Consider the following 13,250-nt stretch of genomic DNA (forward strand, 5'->3'; position numbering starts at 1 on the left):
ATTGAGCCACGGAAGCTCAGAAATTAATTGGTTGTCACGTATTGTGGAAAAGTTTTGACTTTTTACGCTACATCTGAGACCACACAATACCTCTTCCGGGCGGGCTCGAACCACCAACCTTTCGATTAACAGCTGAACGCGCTAACCATTGCGCTACGGAAGCCCAAAAGTTAAATGTTCGTCAGGTGTTGTGGAAAAACTCTGACATTTTACGTTACATCTGAGACGTCACAACACCGCTCCCGGGGGGCTCGAACCACCAACCTTTCGGTTAACAGCTGAACGCGCTGACCATTGCGCCACTGAAGCCCAAAAATTAAATTTTCGTCAGGTATTGTGGAAAAACTTTGGCTATTTACGTTACATTTGAGATCCAAAAACACCGCTCCCGGGTGGGCACGAACCACCAACCTATTGGTTAACAGCCGAACGCGCTAACCATTGAGCCAAGGAAGATCAGAAATTAAATGGTTGTCACGTATTGTGGAAAAGTTTTGACTTTTAACGCAACATCTGAGACCCCACAACACCTCTTCCGGGTGGGCTCGAACCACCAACCTTTCGATTAAGAGCTGGACGCGCTAATTACTGCGCCACGGAAGCCCAAAAATTAAATGTTCGTCAGGTATTGTGGAAAAACTCTGACATTTTACGTAACATCTGAGACGTCACAACACCGCTCCCGGATGGGCTCGAACCACCAACCTTTCGGTTAACAGCCGAACGCGCTAGCCATTGCGCCACGGACGCCCAGAAATTAAATGTTTGTCAGGTATTGTTGATAAGTTACGACTTTTCTCGCTACATCTGAGACCCCACAAATTCTCTCTCGTTTGGGCTCGATCCACCAACCTTTCGGTTAACAGCTGATTGCACTAACCATTGCGCCACGGAAGCCCAAAAATTAAATGGTCGTCAGGTATTGTAGAAAAACTTTGGCTATTTACGTTTTATTTGAGATCCAAAAACACCGCTCCCGGGTGGGCTCGAACCACCAAGCTATTGGTTAACAGCCGAACGCGCTAGCCATTGCGCCACGGACGCCCAGAAATTAAATGGTTGTCAGGTATTGTTGAAAAGTTACGACTTTTCTCGCTACTTCTGAGACGCTAGCGCAATAAAGCGTGCAAGGTACCAAGGCTTAACAAAAATTGTATGATAACATATTTATAGAGATAGATAACAACTTTTATAATTAAAATTAGAAACTAACATATCTCTTAAAATTCTCGCGTGATCAACTGGTTTCACGCCAATTAAATAGCTATAGTCCCATAGAGCTATTTGTATTGATTCATCCATGGTTTTTTCGCCAAGCTGAGAACTACACGTTTTACGTCACGTTATCCAAAAAGCCGACTATTTTCTTTGAAGACCGCGCTAGCTCAGCGCTAAGCACCGTGACGTCAAAATTCAAAAACAAAATCCGGTATGTAGGACACTGCTAACAGCGCTGGGCTCTGCTGAACGCGGCCCAGATTTCCACCATGATTATATAATCTAAGCCTAATTATTTAATAGTGTATTTAACTTTCGGCTCACTCTGAACCGTTATTGTCTCTGCATTACAGAAACGAAAACCAAACCCAAGCGTTTACTTTTTGGTTCACTAGGCCTATTAACAAATATAAGTTCATTTGACCAACATTGTAGCGTTGCGCTTTATTCACTTTAGGAAGGATTATGCTATAAACAGATGTAGTATAGCTTAAGTAATATATAAACATCCATTTTAAATAATAATATTAAAAAAAATCTTTGGAATATCAAAATGAAATAGAGCTTTAAAGCTACAAAAGTACTAAATGCATCATAATTACGAAAAATATTTCCACATATTCATTTTATATTATGGAAAACGGGAATATTAAGGTTCTGAAGGATTTCTTTACACATCAAAACAAAAACGAACTTCTAACGCAGCGCACTAGGGTAACAACGGACGGACACATATAGACAAACACATAGACTACTGTTTTACCCTTTCCGTATTAATTTTGAGTTTAGAGACATGATTATCTTAAATATTAAAATAAATATAATTAATATTAAATATTTTCTTCGATAGTTGTTCGCCTTATTGAGCGTTACATCGTTTTGAAAAAGAATAATTAAACATTCTTGAGAGACTTGACTAATATTGGCGTTTGAAATGAAGCATACGCCGGTTGCGTCGCCTTACTCAAATAGGTAGTATATAAGGGTGTCGAATCGCAGCTATGGATAAGAACAGCGCAATTGCGTGAACCTTTGGTGGAAGCCCCACCTTAGGAAGGCCGGACGTTTCTCGTAGCCCTGGCCGATCGCCGCGTATGTCTTAACCTTAACGATGATGATGGAGTAGAAGCCAGGTGTACAGACTGGTGTCCATGTGGGATGGACAAAAACAAAGACCAGAAGATGGTGGTGTTAGAAGCCAAGTGTACAGACTGGTGTCCATGTGGGATGGACAAAAACAAAGACCAGAAGATGGTGGTGTTAGAAGCCAGGTGTACAGACTGGTGTCCATGTGGGATGGACAAAGAGCAGATGACGGTGGTGATTAGAAGCCAGTGTGTACAGACTGGTGTCCATGTGGGATGAACAAAGACCACAAGAGGGTGGGGATTAGAAGCCAGTGTGTACAGACTGGTGTCCATGTGGGATGGACAAAGAGCAGCAGACGATTGTGATTAGAAGCCAGTGTGTACAGACTGGTGTCCATGTGGGATGGACAAAGACCAGAGGCTGGTGATGTTAGACAGGCAATGGAGTAATAGCCTGTAAGTGTAATACAATTTTCGAAATTTCCGGAAATTGAGAACACGTTTGCTCCGATTTGCAAACTGCGAACGCGGTCACGTGGGTATAACAACAGACAGACACACACACACACACACCCACACACACACAGACACGTCGAAATTAGAACCTCTCCGTGACATACGTCACTCGGAGAGGTAAAAAGTGAAAAAACGGCACGCAGTGTTCCTAAGTGGTCTCCCTCCCAAGTACTGACTGCGCTCAACGCTGCTTAACTTCGGTTATCGGACGAGAACCGGTGTATTCAGTGTGATATGGCCGTTGCGGAGAGTGCTAGTTAATAATTTGAATTTAATTAACTTTCATCTTTATAAAACAATAACAAAAAAGAAGATATGTTTGCTTTTTTCATATCTATTAAAATTTAAAAGAGGAAAAAAAAGTGAAAAAGCCAACGGCACGCAGTGTTCCTAAGTGGTCTCCATCCCAAGTACTGACTGCGCTCGACGCTGCTTAACTTCGGTGATCGGACGAGAACCGCTGTATTCAGCGTGATATGGTCGTTGCCGAGAGTGCTAGTTAATAATTCGAATTTAAATTAAGTGAGACAAATTAACCTTCATAATTTTAAAACAATAACAAAATGAAAACATGTTTGCTTTTTTCATATCTATTAAAATTTAAAAGAGGAAAAAAAAGTGAAAAAGCCAACGGCACGCAGTGTTCCTAAGTGGTCTCCCTCCCAAGTAGTGACTGCGCTCGACGCTGCTTAACTTCAGTTATCGGACGAGAACCGGTGTATTCAGCGTGTTATGGCCGTTGCCGATAGTGCTAGTTAATAATTTGATTTAAATTAACTTTCATCTTTATAAAACAATAACAGAAAGAAGATATGTTTGCTTTTTTTCATATCTGGTGGAATTTGAAAGAGGAAACAAAAGTGAAAAAGCCAACGGCACGCAGTATTCCCAAGTACTGTATGCGCTCGACGCTGCTTAACTTCGGTGATCGGACGAGAACCGGTGTTTTCAGCGTGATATGGCCGTTGCCGAGAGTGCTAGTTAATAATTCGAATTTAAATTAAGTGAGACAAATTAACCTTCATAATTTTAAAACAATAACAAAAAAAACATGTTTGCTTTTTTCATATCTATTAAAATTTAAAAGAGGAAAAAAAGTGAAAAACCCAACGGCACGCAGTGTTCCTAAGTGGTCTCCCTCCCAAGTACTGACTGCGCTCGACGCTGCTTAACTTCGGTGATCGGACGAAAACCGGTGTATTCAGCGTGATATGGCCATTGCCGAGAATGCTAGTTAATAATTTGAACTAAATCAACTTTCATCTTTATAAAACAATAACAAAGAGAAGATATGTTTGCTTTTTTCATATCGGGTGGAATTTAAAAGAGGAAACAAAAGTGAAAAAGCCAACGGCACGCAGTATTCCCAAGTACTGACTGCGCTCGACGCTGCTAACATCGGCGATCGGACGAGAACCGGTGTTCTCAGCGTGATATGGCCGTTGCCGAGAGTGCTAGATAATAATTCGAACTTAAATTAAGTGAGACAAATTAACCTTCATCTTTTTAAAACAATAACAAAAAGAAAATATGTTTGCTTTTTTATATCTATTGGAATTTAAAAGAGGAAAAAAAAGTGAAAAAGCTAACGGCACGCAGTGTTCCTAAGTGGTCGCCCTCCCAAGTACTGACTGCGCTCGACGCTTCTTAACTTCGGTGATCGGACGAGAACCGGTGTATTCAGCGTGATATGGCCGTTGCCGAGAGTGCTAGTTAATAATTTGAATTTAATTAACTTTCATCTTTATAAAACAATAACAAAAAGAAGATATGTTTGCTTCTTTCATATCGAGTGGAATTTAAAAGAGGAAACAAAAGTGAAAAACCAACGGAACGCACTATTCCCAAGTACTGTATGCGCTCGACGCTGCTTAACTTCGGTTATCGGACGAGAACCGGTGTATTCAGCGTGATATGGCCGTTGCCGAGAGTGCTAGTTAATAATTTGAATTTAATTAACTTTCATCTTTATAAAACAATAACAAAAAAGAAGATATGTTTGCTTTTTCATATCTATTAAAATTTATAAGAGGGAAAAAAAGTGAAAAAACGGCACGCAGTGTTCCTAAGTGGTCTCCCTCCCAAGTACTGACTGCGCTCGACGCTGCTTAACTTCGGTTATCGGACGAGAACCGGTGTATTCAGCGTGATATGGCCGTTGCCGAGAGTGCAAGTTAATAATTTGAATTTAATTAACTTTCATCTTTATAAAACAATAACAAAAATGAAGATATGTTTGCTTTTTCCATATCTATTAAAATTTAAAAGAGGAAAAAAAGTGAAAAAGCCAACGGCACGCAGTGTTCCTAAGTGGTCTCCATCCCAAGTTCTGACTGCGCTCGACGCTGCTTAACTTCGGTGATCGGACGAGAACCGCTGTATTCAGCGTGATATGGTCGTTGCCGAGAGTGCTAGTTAATAATTCGAATTTAAATTAAGTGAGACAAATTAACCTTCATCATTTTAAAACAATAACAAAATGAAAACATGTTTGCTTTTTTCATATCTATTAAAATTTAAAAGAGGAAAAAAAAGTGAAAAAGCCAACGGCACGCAGTGTTCCTAAGTGGTCTCCCTCCCAAGTAGTGACTGCGCTCGACGCTGCTTAACTTCAGTTATCGGACGAGAACCGGTGTATTCAGCGTGATATGGCCGTTGCCGAGAGTGCTAGTTAATAATTTTAATTTAATTAACTTTCATCTTTATAAAACAATAACAAAAAGAAGATATCTGTGCTTTTTCAAATCGGGTGGAATTTAAAAGAGGAAACAAAAGTGAAAAACAAACGGCACGCAGTATTCCCAAGTACTGACTGCGCTCGACGCTGCTAACGTCGGCGATCGGACGAGAACCGGTGTTCTCAGCGTGATATGGCCGTTGCCGAGAGTGCTAGTTAAAAATTCGAATTTAAATTAAGTGAGACAAATTAACCTTCATCTTTATAAAACAATAACAAAAAGAAGATATGTTTGCTTTTTTCATATCGGGTGGAATTTAAAAGAGGAAACAAAAGTGAAAAAGCCAACGGCACGCAGTATTCCCAAGTACTGACTGCGCTCGACGCTGCTAACGTCGGCGATCGGACGAGAACCGGTGTTCTCAGCGTGATATGGCCGTTGCCGAGAGTGCTAGTTAATAATTCGAATTTATTTTAAGTGAGACAAATTAACCTTCATCATTTTAAAACAATAACAAAATGAAAACATGTTTGCTTTTTTCATATCTATTAAAATTTAAAAGAGGAAAAAAAAGTGAAAAAGCCAACGGCACGCAGTGTTCCTAAGTGGTCTCCCTCCCAAGTAGTGACTGCGCTCGACGCTGCTTAACTTCGGTGATCGGACGAAAACCGGTGTGTTCAGCGTGATATGGCCGTTGCCGAGAGTGCTAGATAATAATTCGAATTTAAATTAAGTGAGACAAATTAACCTTCATAATTTTAAAACAATAACAAAAAAAACATGTTTGCTTTTTTCATATCTATTAAAATTTAAATGAGGAAAAAAAGTGAAAAACCCAACGGCACGCAGTGTTCCTAAGTGGTCTCCCTCCCAAGTACTGACTGCGCTCGACGCTGCTTAACTTCGGTGATCGGACGAGAACCGGTGTATTCAGCGTGTTATGGCCGTTGCCGAGAATGCTAGTTAATAATTTGAACTAAATCAACTTTCATCTTTATAAAACAATAACAAAAAGAAGATATGTTTGCTTTTTTCATATCGGGTGGAATTTAAAAGAGGAAACAAAAGTGAAAAAGCCAACGGCACGCAGTATTCCCAAGTACTAACTGCGCTCGACGCTGCTAACGTCGGCGATCGGACGAGAACCGGTGTTCTCAGCGTGATATGGCCGTTGCCGAGAGTGCTAGATAATAATTCGAACTTAAATTAAGTGAGACAAATTAACCTTCATCTTTTTAAAACAATAACAAAAAGAAAATATGTTTGCTTTTTTATATCTATTGGAATTTAAAAGAGGAAAAAAAAGTGAAAAAGCTAACGGCACGCAGTGTTCCTAAGTGGTCGCCCTCATAAGTACTGACTGCGCTCGACGCTTCTTAACTTCGGTGATCGGACGAGAACCGGTGTATTCAGCGTGATATGGCCGTTGCCGAGAGTGCTAGTTAATAATTTGAATTTAATTAACTTTCATCTTTATAAAACAATATTAAAAAAGAAGATATGTTTGCTTTTTCATATCTATTAAAATTTATAAGAGGGAAAAAAAGTGAAAAAACGGCACGCAGTGTTCCTAAGTGGTCTCCCTCCCAAGTACTGACTGCGCTCGACGCTGCTTAACTTCGGTTATCGGACGAGAACCGGTGTATTCAGCGTGATATGGCCGTTGCCGAGAGTGCAAGTTAATAATTTGAATTTAATTAACTTTCATCTTTATAAAACAATAACAAAAATGAAGATATGTTTGCTTTTTACCTCTCCGTGTGACGTAGTCCAGGAGAGGTTCTGTAACGGCCGTGTCTGTGTGTCTGTCTGTCTGTCTGTGTGTCTGTCTGTCTGTCTGTCCGTTGTTACACCCACGTGACCGCGTTCGCAGTTTGCGTATCGGAGCAAACGTGTTCGCCATTTCCGAACTGCTTTCACAGTCACGGAAATGGCTCCTCTACTTGAGTTCTCACACCACCATCTTCTGGTCTTTGTCCATCCCACACGGCCACCAGTCTGTACATACTGGCTTCTAATCACCACCATCTTCTGGTCTATGTCCATCCCACACGGACACCAGTCTGTACATACTGGCTTCTAATCACCACCATCTTCTGGTCTTCGTCCATTCGACTTGGACAGCAGTCTGTACATACTGGCTTCCAATCACCACCATCTTCTGTTCTTTGTCAATCCCACATTGACACCAGTCTGCACTTACACTGGCTTCTAACACCACCATCCACTGGTCTTCCGTCTATTCCACATTGACACCAATCTGTATCATTGGCTTCTACTCCATTATCATCGTTTGGTTTTAGGATATACGCGGCGATCAGCTAGGGTTACGAGAAACGTCTAGCCTCCCTAAGGTGGGATCGCCACCAAAGGTTTTCGCAATTGCGCTTTTTCCTTACTATTATAATGGAAACGAATCGTATATATACCCCAAAATTTGAATAAAGCGGGCAAGAGGGGTACCCTTCACTTTAAACGTCAATATTAGCAAAGTTTGAGATGATAATAGGTATAACTTTATTTTAAACGATTTAACTATTATTAATGTTAATTATTGAAGATTAAAATAATTAAAAATAATTATATTTATTTAAATATTAAAGATAAACCTCTCGTGCAAAGAGAGAGATTATCATTGCCTCCTATATCTACCAAGGCCCGTGCATGCGATATATTTCCTTCATTGCCTCCTATATCTATGAAGGCCCGTGCATTGTGATATATTTCATTCATTGCCTCCTATATCTATCAAGGCGCGTGCATTGTGATATATTTCATTCATTGCCTCCTATATCTATCAAGGCCCGTGCATTGCGATATATTTTTCAAAACAACAACAAAAATGGGAAGCTCCTCTCAGAAACATAATAATTTCTTTTCTCTGTATATGAAATGAAAATATGGATAATATTGCGCTCCTTCTTTAATGGTATGAATCCTTGCCTGTCTATTAATATTTTACGTAGGAGTAATACGTTTTTAGCGAAGTCTAGAGAGGATAAACATAAGCGATATTGTTTCGGAAAAAAAATACTGCTTCCACTAATGGGTTTATACTCCTTGTTACTGTTGTATAAAGTAATCATGATAAAAGCTTAAAAAATTACGAGAGGACAGACCTTTTTATCCTCTTGTTTTATTCTTAATAAGAATATAAAACATTTATTTTGTATCAAAAAATATTTTTTGGTGCTAAGATTGCTTTAAAAAATCCAAACGGTTAGGCATTGGTAAAAAAGACAAATGATATTTTTCAAATCTAATGAGATAACACCCACCTAGTTGAAAATTGCCCTTTTTTATCCGCGGGAGCCATTCTTAATGAGAATTTCGATGCTAGTAGGTTGTCAATTAAACTACCGGTATATTATTGTTGTTGGAAATTGGACATTAAGTCAAATTTAGTGGTTGTATAGGGCCAGCAGGTTTTTGCCGCTTCTTTTTGTGAGTATTTGATTTTTGTATGTAAAATGGAGGAAGATAATGTTGAGAGTAAGGATGAAATGAGGAAGCGCAAAGCGCGGGAAAGGATGAGGGCAAAAAGGTCGACGTTTTCATTGGATACTTAAGTTTATATAATCTTCTCGACACGGAGAGGTAATATTTTGGTTTTCCCAACTTGTTTCATATCTATTAAAATTTAAAAGAGGAAAAAAAAGTGAAAAAGCCAACGGCACGCAGTGTTCCTAAGTGGTCTCCATCCCAAGTACTGACTGCGCTCGACGCTGCTTAACTTCGGTGATCGGACGAGAACCGCTGTATTCAGCGTGATATGGTCGTTGCCGAGAGTGCTAGTTAATAATTCGAATTTAAATTAAGTGAGACAAATTAACCTTCATCATTTTAAAACAATAACAAAATGAAAACATGTTTGCTTTTTTCATATCTATTAAAATTTAAAAGAGGAAAAAAAGTGAAAAAGCCAACGGCACGCAGTGTTCCTAAGTGGTCTCCCTCCCAAGTAGTGACTGCGCTCGACGCTGCTTAACTTCAGTTATCGGACGAGAACCGGTGCATTCAGCGTGATATGGCCGTTGCCGAGAGTGCTAGTTAATAATCTTAATTTAATTAACTTTCATCTTTATAAAACAATAACAAAAAGAAGATATGTTTGCTTTTTTCATATTTGGTGGAATTTGAAAGAGGAAACAAAAGTGAAAAAGCAAACGGCACGCAGTATTCCCAAGTACTGTATGCGCTCGACGCTGCTTAACTTCGGTTATCGGACGAGAACCGGTGTATTCAGCGTGATATGGCCGTTGCCGAGAGTGCTAGGTAATAATTCGAATTTAAATTAAGTGAGACAAATTAACCATCATCTTTTTAAAACAAAAACAAAAAGAAAATAAGTTTGCTTTTTTCAAATCTATTGGAATTTAAAAGAGGAAAAAAAGTGAAAAAGCCAACGGCACGCAGTGTACCTAAGTGGTCTCCCTCCCAAGTAGTGACTGCGCTCGACGCTGCTTAACTTCGGTGATCGGACGAGAACCGGTGTATTCAGCGTGATATGGCCGTTGCCGAGAGTGCTAGTTAATAATTTGAATTTAATTAACTTTCATCTTTATAAAACAATAACAAAAAAGAAGATATGTTTGCTTTTTTCATATCTATTAAAATTTAAAAGAGGAAAAAAAAGTGAAAAAGCCAACGGCACGCAGTGTTCCTAAGTGGTCTCCATCCCAAGTACTGACTGCGCTCGACGCTGCTTAACTTCGGTGATCGGACGAGAACCGCTGTATTCAGCGTGATATGCTCGTTGCCGAGAGTGCTAGTTAATAATTCGAATTTAAATTAAGTGAGACAAATTAACCTTCATCATTTTAAAACAATAACAAAATGAAAACATGTTTGCTTTTTTCATATCTATTAAAATTTAAAAGAGGAAAAAAAAGTGAAAAATCCAACTGCACGCAGTGTTCCTGAGTGGTCTCCCTCCCAAGTAGTGACTGCGCTCGACGCTGCTTAACTTCAGTTATCGGACGAGAACCGGTGTATTCAGCGTGATATGGCCGTTGCCGAGAGTGCTATTTAATAATTTTAATTTAATTAACTTTCATCTTTATAAAAAAATAACAAAAAGAAGATATGTTTGCTTCTTTCATATCGGGTGGAATTTAAAAGAGGAAACAAAAGTGAAAAACCAACGGAACCCAGTATTCCCAAGTACTGTATGCGCTCGACGCTGCTTAACTTCGGTGATCGGACGAAAACCGATGTTTTCAGCGTGATATGGCCGTTGCCGAGAGTGCTAGTTAAAAATTCGAATTTAAATTAAGTGAGACAAATTAACCTTCATCTTTATAAAACAATAACAAAAAGAAGATATGTTTGCTTTTTTCATATCGGGTGGAATTTAAAAGAGGAAACAAAAGTGAAAAAGCCAACGGCACGCAGTATTCCCAAGTACTGACTGCGCTCGACGCTGCTAACGTCGGCGATCGGACGAGAACCGGTGTTCTCAGCGTGATATGGCCGTTGCCGAGAGTGCTAGTTAATAATTCGAATTTAAATTAAGTGAGACAAATTAACCTTCATCATTTTAAAACAATAACAAAATGAAAACATGTTTGCTTTTTTCATATCTATTAAAATTTAAAAGAGGAAAAAAAAGTGAAAAAGCCAACGGCACGCAGTGTTCCTAAGTGGTCTCCATCCCAAGTACTGACTGCGCTCGACGCTGCTTAACTTCGGTGATCGGACGAGAACCGCTGTATTCAGCGTGATATGCTCGTTGCCGAGAGTGCTAGTTAATAATTCGAATTTATATTAAGTGAGACAAATTAACCTTCATCATTTTAAAACAATAACAAAATGAAAACATGTTTGCTTTTTTCATATCTATTAAAATTTAAAAGAGGAAAAAAAAGTGAAAAAGCCAACGGCACGCAGTGTTCCTAAGTGGTCTCCCTCCCAAGTAGTGACTGCGCTCGACGCTGCTTAACTTCAGTTATCGGACGAGAACCGGTGTATTCAGCGTGATATGGCCGTTGCCGAGAGTGCTAGTTAATAATTTTAGTTTAATTAACTTTCATCTTTATAAAACAATAACAAAAAGAAGATATCTGTGCTTTTTCAAATCGGGTGGAATTTAAAAGAGGAAACAAAAGTGAAAAACCAACGGCACGCAGTATTCCCAAGTACTGACTGCGCTCGACGCTGCTAACGTCGGCGATCGGACGAGAACCGGTGTTCTCAGCGTGATATGGCCGTTGCCGAGAGTGCTAGTTAAAAATTCGAATTTAAATTAAGTGAGACAAATTAACCTTCATCTTTATAAAACAATAAAAAAAAGAAGATATATTTGCTTTTTTCATATCGGGTGGAATTTAAAAGAGGAAACAAAAGTGAAAAAGCCAACGGCACGCAGTATTCCCAAGTACTGACTGCGCTCGACGCTGCTAACGTCGGCGATCGGACGAGAACCGGTGTTCTCAGCGTGATATGGCCGTTTCCGAGAGTGCTAGATAATAATTCGAATTTAAATTAAGTGAGACAAATTAACCTTCATCTTTTTAAAACAATAAAAACAAGAAAATATGTTTGCTTTTTTCATATCTATTGGAATTTAAAAGAGGAAAAAGAAAGTGAAAAAGCTAACGGCACGCAGTGTTCCTAAGTTGTCGCCCTCCCAAGTAGTGACTGCGCTCGACGCTGCTTAACTTCAGTTATCGGACGAGAACCGGTGTATTCAGCGTGATATGGCCGTTGCCGAGAGTGCTAGTTAATAATTTGAACTTAATTAACCTTCATCTTTATAAAAAATAACAATAAGAAGATATGTTTGTTTTTTCATATCTGGTGGAATTTAAGAGGAAACAAAAGTGAAAAAGCCGTCGGCATGCAGTGTTCCCAAGTACTGACTGCGCTCGACGCTGCTTAACTTCGGTTATCGGACGAGAACCGGTGTATTCAGCGTGATACGGCCGTTGCCGAGAGTGCTAGTTAATAATTTGAATTTAATTAACTTTCATCTTTATAAAACAATAACAAAAAGAAGATATGTTTGCTTCTTTCATATCGGGTGGAATTTAAAAGAGGAAACAAAAGTGAAAAACCAACGGAACCCAGTATTCCCAAGTACTGTATGCGCTCGACGCTGCTTAACTTCGGTGATCGGACGAAAACCGGTGTTTTCAGCGTGATATGGCCGTTGCCGAGAGTGCTTGTTAATAATTCGAATTTAAATTAAGTGAGACAAATTAACCTTCATCATTTTAAAACAATAACAAAAAAAACATGTTTGCTTTTTTCATATCTATTAAAATTTATAAGAGGAAAAAAAAAGTGAAAAAATCAACGGCACGCAGTGTTCCTAAGTGGTCTCCCTCCCAAGTACTGACTGCGCTCGACGCTGCTTAACTTCGGTTATCGGACGAGAACCGGTGTATTCAGCGTGATGTGGCCGTTGCCGAGAGTGCTAGTTAATAATTTGAATTTAATTAACTTTCATCTTTATAAAACAATAACAAAAAAGAAGATATGTTTGCTTTTTTCATATCTATTAAAATTTAAAAGAGGAAAAAAAAGTGAAAAAGCCAACGGCTCGCAGTGTTCCTAAGTGGTCTCCATCCCAAGTACTGACTGCGCTCGACGCTGCTTAACTTCGGTGATCGGACGAGAACCGCTTTTTTCAGCGTGATATGGTCGTTGCCGAGAGTGCTAGTTAATAATTCGAATTTAAATTAAGTGAGACAAATTAACCATCATCTTTTTAAAACAATAACAAAAAGAAAATAAGTTTGCTCTTTTC

At 39.2% G+C, this 13,250-nt stretch overlaps 23 pseudogenes; all 23 read right to left on the minus strand.

The window, feature by feature from the left end:
* Positions 1-2,949: 2,949 nt before the first annotated feature.
* LOC149722234 (5S ribosomal RNA) lies at positions 2,950-3,068 on the minus strand (annotated as a pseudogene).
* Positions 3,069-3,191: 123 nt separating this feature from the next.
* LOC149722235 (5S ribosomal RNA) lies at positions 3,192-3,310 on the minus strand (annotated as a pseudogene).
* Positions 3,311-3,447: 137 nt separating this feature from the next.
* LOC149722236 (5S ribosomal RNA) lies at positions 3,448-3,566 on the minus strand (annotated as a pseudogene).
* A 123-nt stretch (positions 3,567-3,689) lies between these two features.
* Positions 3,690-3,792, minus strand: LOC149722237 (5S ribosomal RNA; annotated as a pseudogene).
* A 134-nt stretch (positions 3,793-3,926) lies between these two features.
* Positions 3,927-4,045, minus strand: LOC149722238 (5S ribosomal RNA; annotated as a pseudogene).
* A 360-nt stretch (positions 4,046-4,405) lies between these two features.
* Positions 4,406-4,524, minus strand: LOC149722239 (5S ribosomal RNA; annotated as a pseudogene).
* Positions 4,525-4,866: 342 nt separating this feature from the next.
* On the minus strand, positions 4,867-4,985 carry LOC149722240 (5S ribosomal RNA; annotated as a pseudogene).
* Positions 4,986-5,107: 122 nt separating this feature from the next.
* LOC149722241 (5S ribosomal RNA) lies at positions 5,108-5,226 on the minus strand (annotated as a pseudogene).
* Positions 5,227-5,363: 137 nt separating this feature from the next.
* LOC149722242 (5S ribosomal RNA) lies at positions 5,364-5,482 on the minus strand (annotated as a pseudogene).
* A 598-nt stretch (positions 5,483-6,080) lies between these two features.
* On the minus strand, positions 6,081-6,199 carry LOC149722243 (5S ribosomal RNA; annotated as a pseudogene).
* A 134-nt stretch (positions 6,200-6,333) lies between these two features.
* LOC149722244 (5S ribosomal RNA) lies at positions 6,334-6,452 on the minus strand (annotated as a pseudogene).
* A 360-nt stretch (positions 6,453-6,812) lies between these two features.
* Positions 6,813-6,931, minus strand: LOC149722245 (5S ribosomal RNA; annotated as a pseudogene).
* Positions 6,932-7,049: 118 nt separating this feature from the next.
* Positions 7,050-7,168, minus strand: LOC149722246 (5S ribosomal RNA; annotated as a pseudogene).
* A 1,997-nt stretch (positions 7,169-9,165) lies between these two features.
* Positions 9,166-9,284, minus strand: LOC149722247 (5S ribosomal RNA; annotated as a pseudogene).
* A 136-nt stretch (positions 9,285-9,420) lies between these two features.
* On the minus strand, positions 9,421-9,539 carry LOC149722248 (5S ribosomal RNA; annotated as a pseudogene).
* A 361-nt stretch (positions 9,540-9,900) lies between these two features.
* Positions 9,901-10,019, minus strand: LOC149722249 (5S ribosomal RNA; annotated as a pseudogene).
* Positions 10,020-10,142: 123 nt separating this feature from the next.
* LOC149722250 (5S ribosomal RNA) lies at positions 10,143-10,261 on the minus strand (annotated as a pseudogene).
* A 137-nt stretch (positions 10,262-10,398) lies between these two features.
* On the minus strand, positions 10,399-10,517 carry LOC149722251 (5S ribosomal RNA; annotated as a pseudogene).
* Positions 10,518-11,117: 600 nt separating this feature from the next.
* Positions 11,118-11,236, minus strand: LOC149722252 (5S ribosomal RNA; annotated as a pseudogene).
* Positions 11,237-11,373: 137 nt separating this feature from the next.
* LOC149722253 (5S ribosomal RNA) lies at positions 11,374-11,492 on the minus strand (annotated as a pseudogene).
* Positions 11,493-12,091: 599 nt separating this feature from the next.
* LOC149722254 (5S ribosomal RNA) lies at positions 12,092-12,210 on the minus strand (annotated as a pseudogene).
* A 581-nt stretch (positions 12,211-12,791) lies between these two features.
* LOC149722255 (5S ribosomal RNA) lies at positions 12,792-12,910 on the minus strand (annotated as a pseudogene).
* A 123-nt stretch (positions 12,911-13,033) lies between these two features.
* LOC149722256 (5S ribosomal RNA) lies at positions 13,034-13,152 on the minus strand (annotated as a pseudogene).
* Positions 13,153-13,250: the final 98 nt, after the last annotated feature.

This window comes from Phalangium opilio, unplaced genomic scaffold (genome assembly GCF_054372755.1).
Source record: "Phalangium opilio isolate 3A_F unplaced genomic scaffold, DU_Popi_V2 ptg000002l_1, whole genome shotgun sequence".
NCBI lineage: Eukaryota > Metazoa > Arthropoda > Arachnida > Opiliones > Phalangiidae > Phalangium > Phalangium opilio.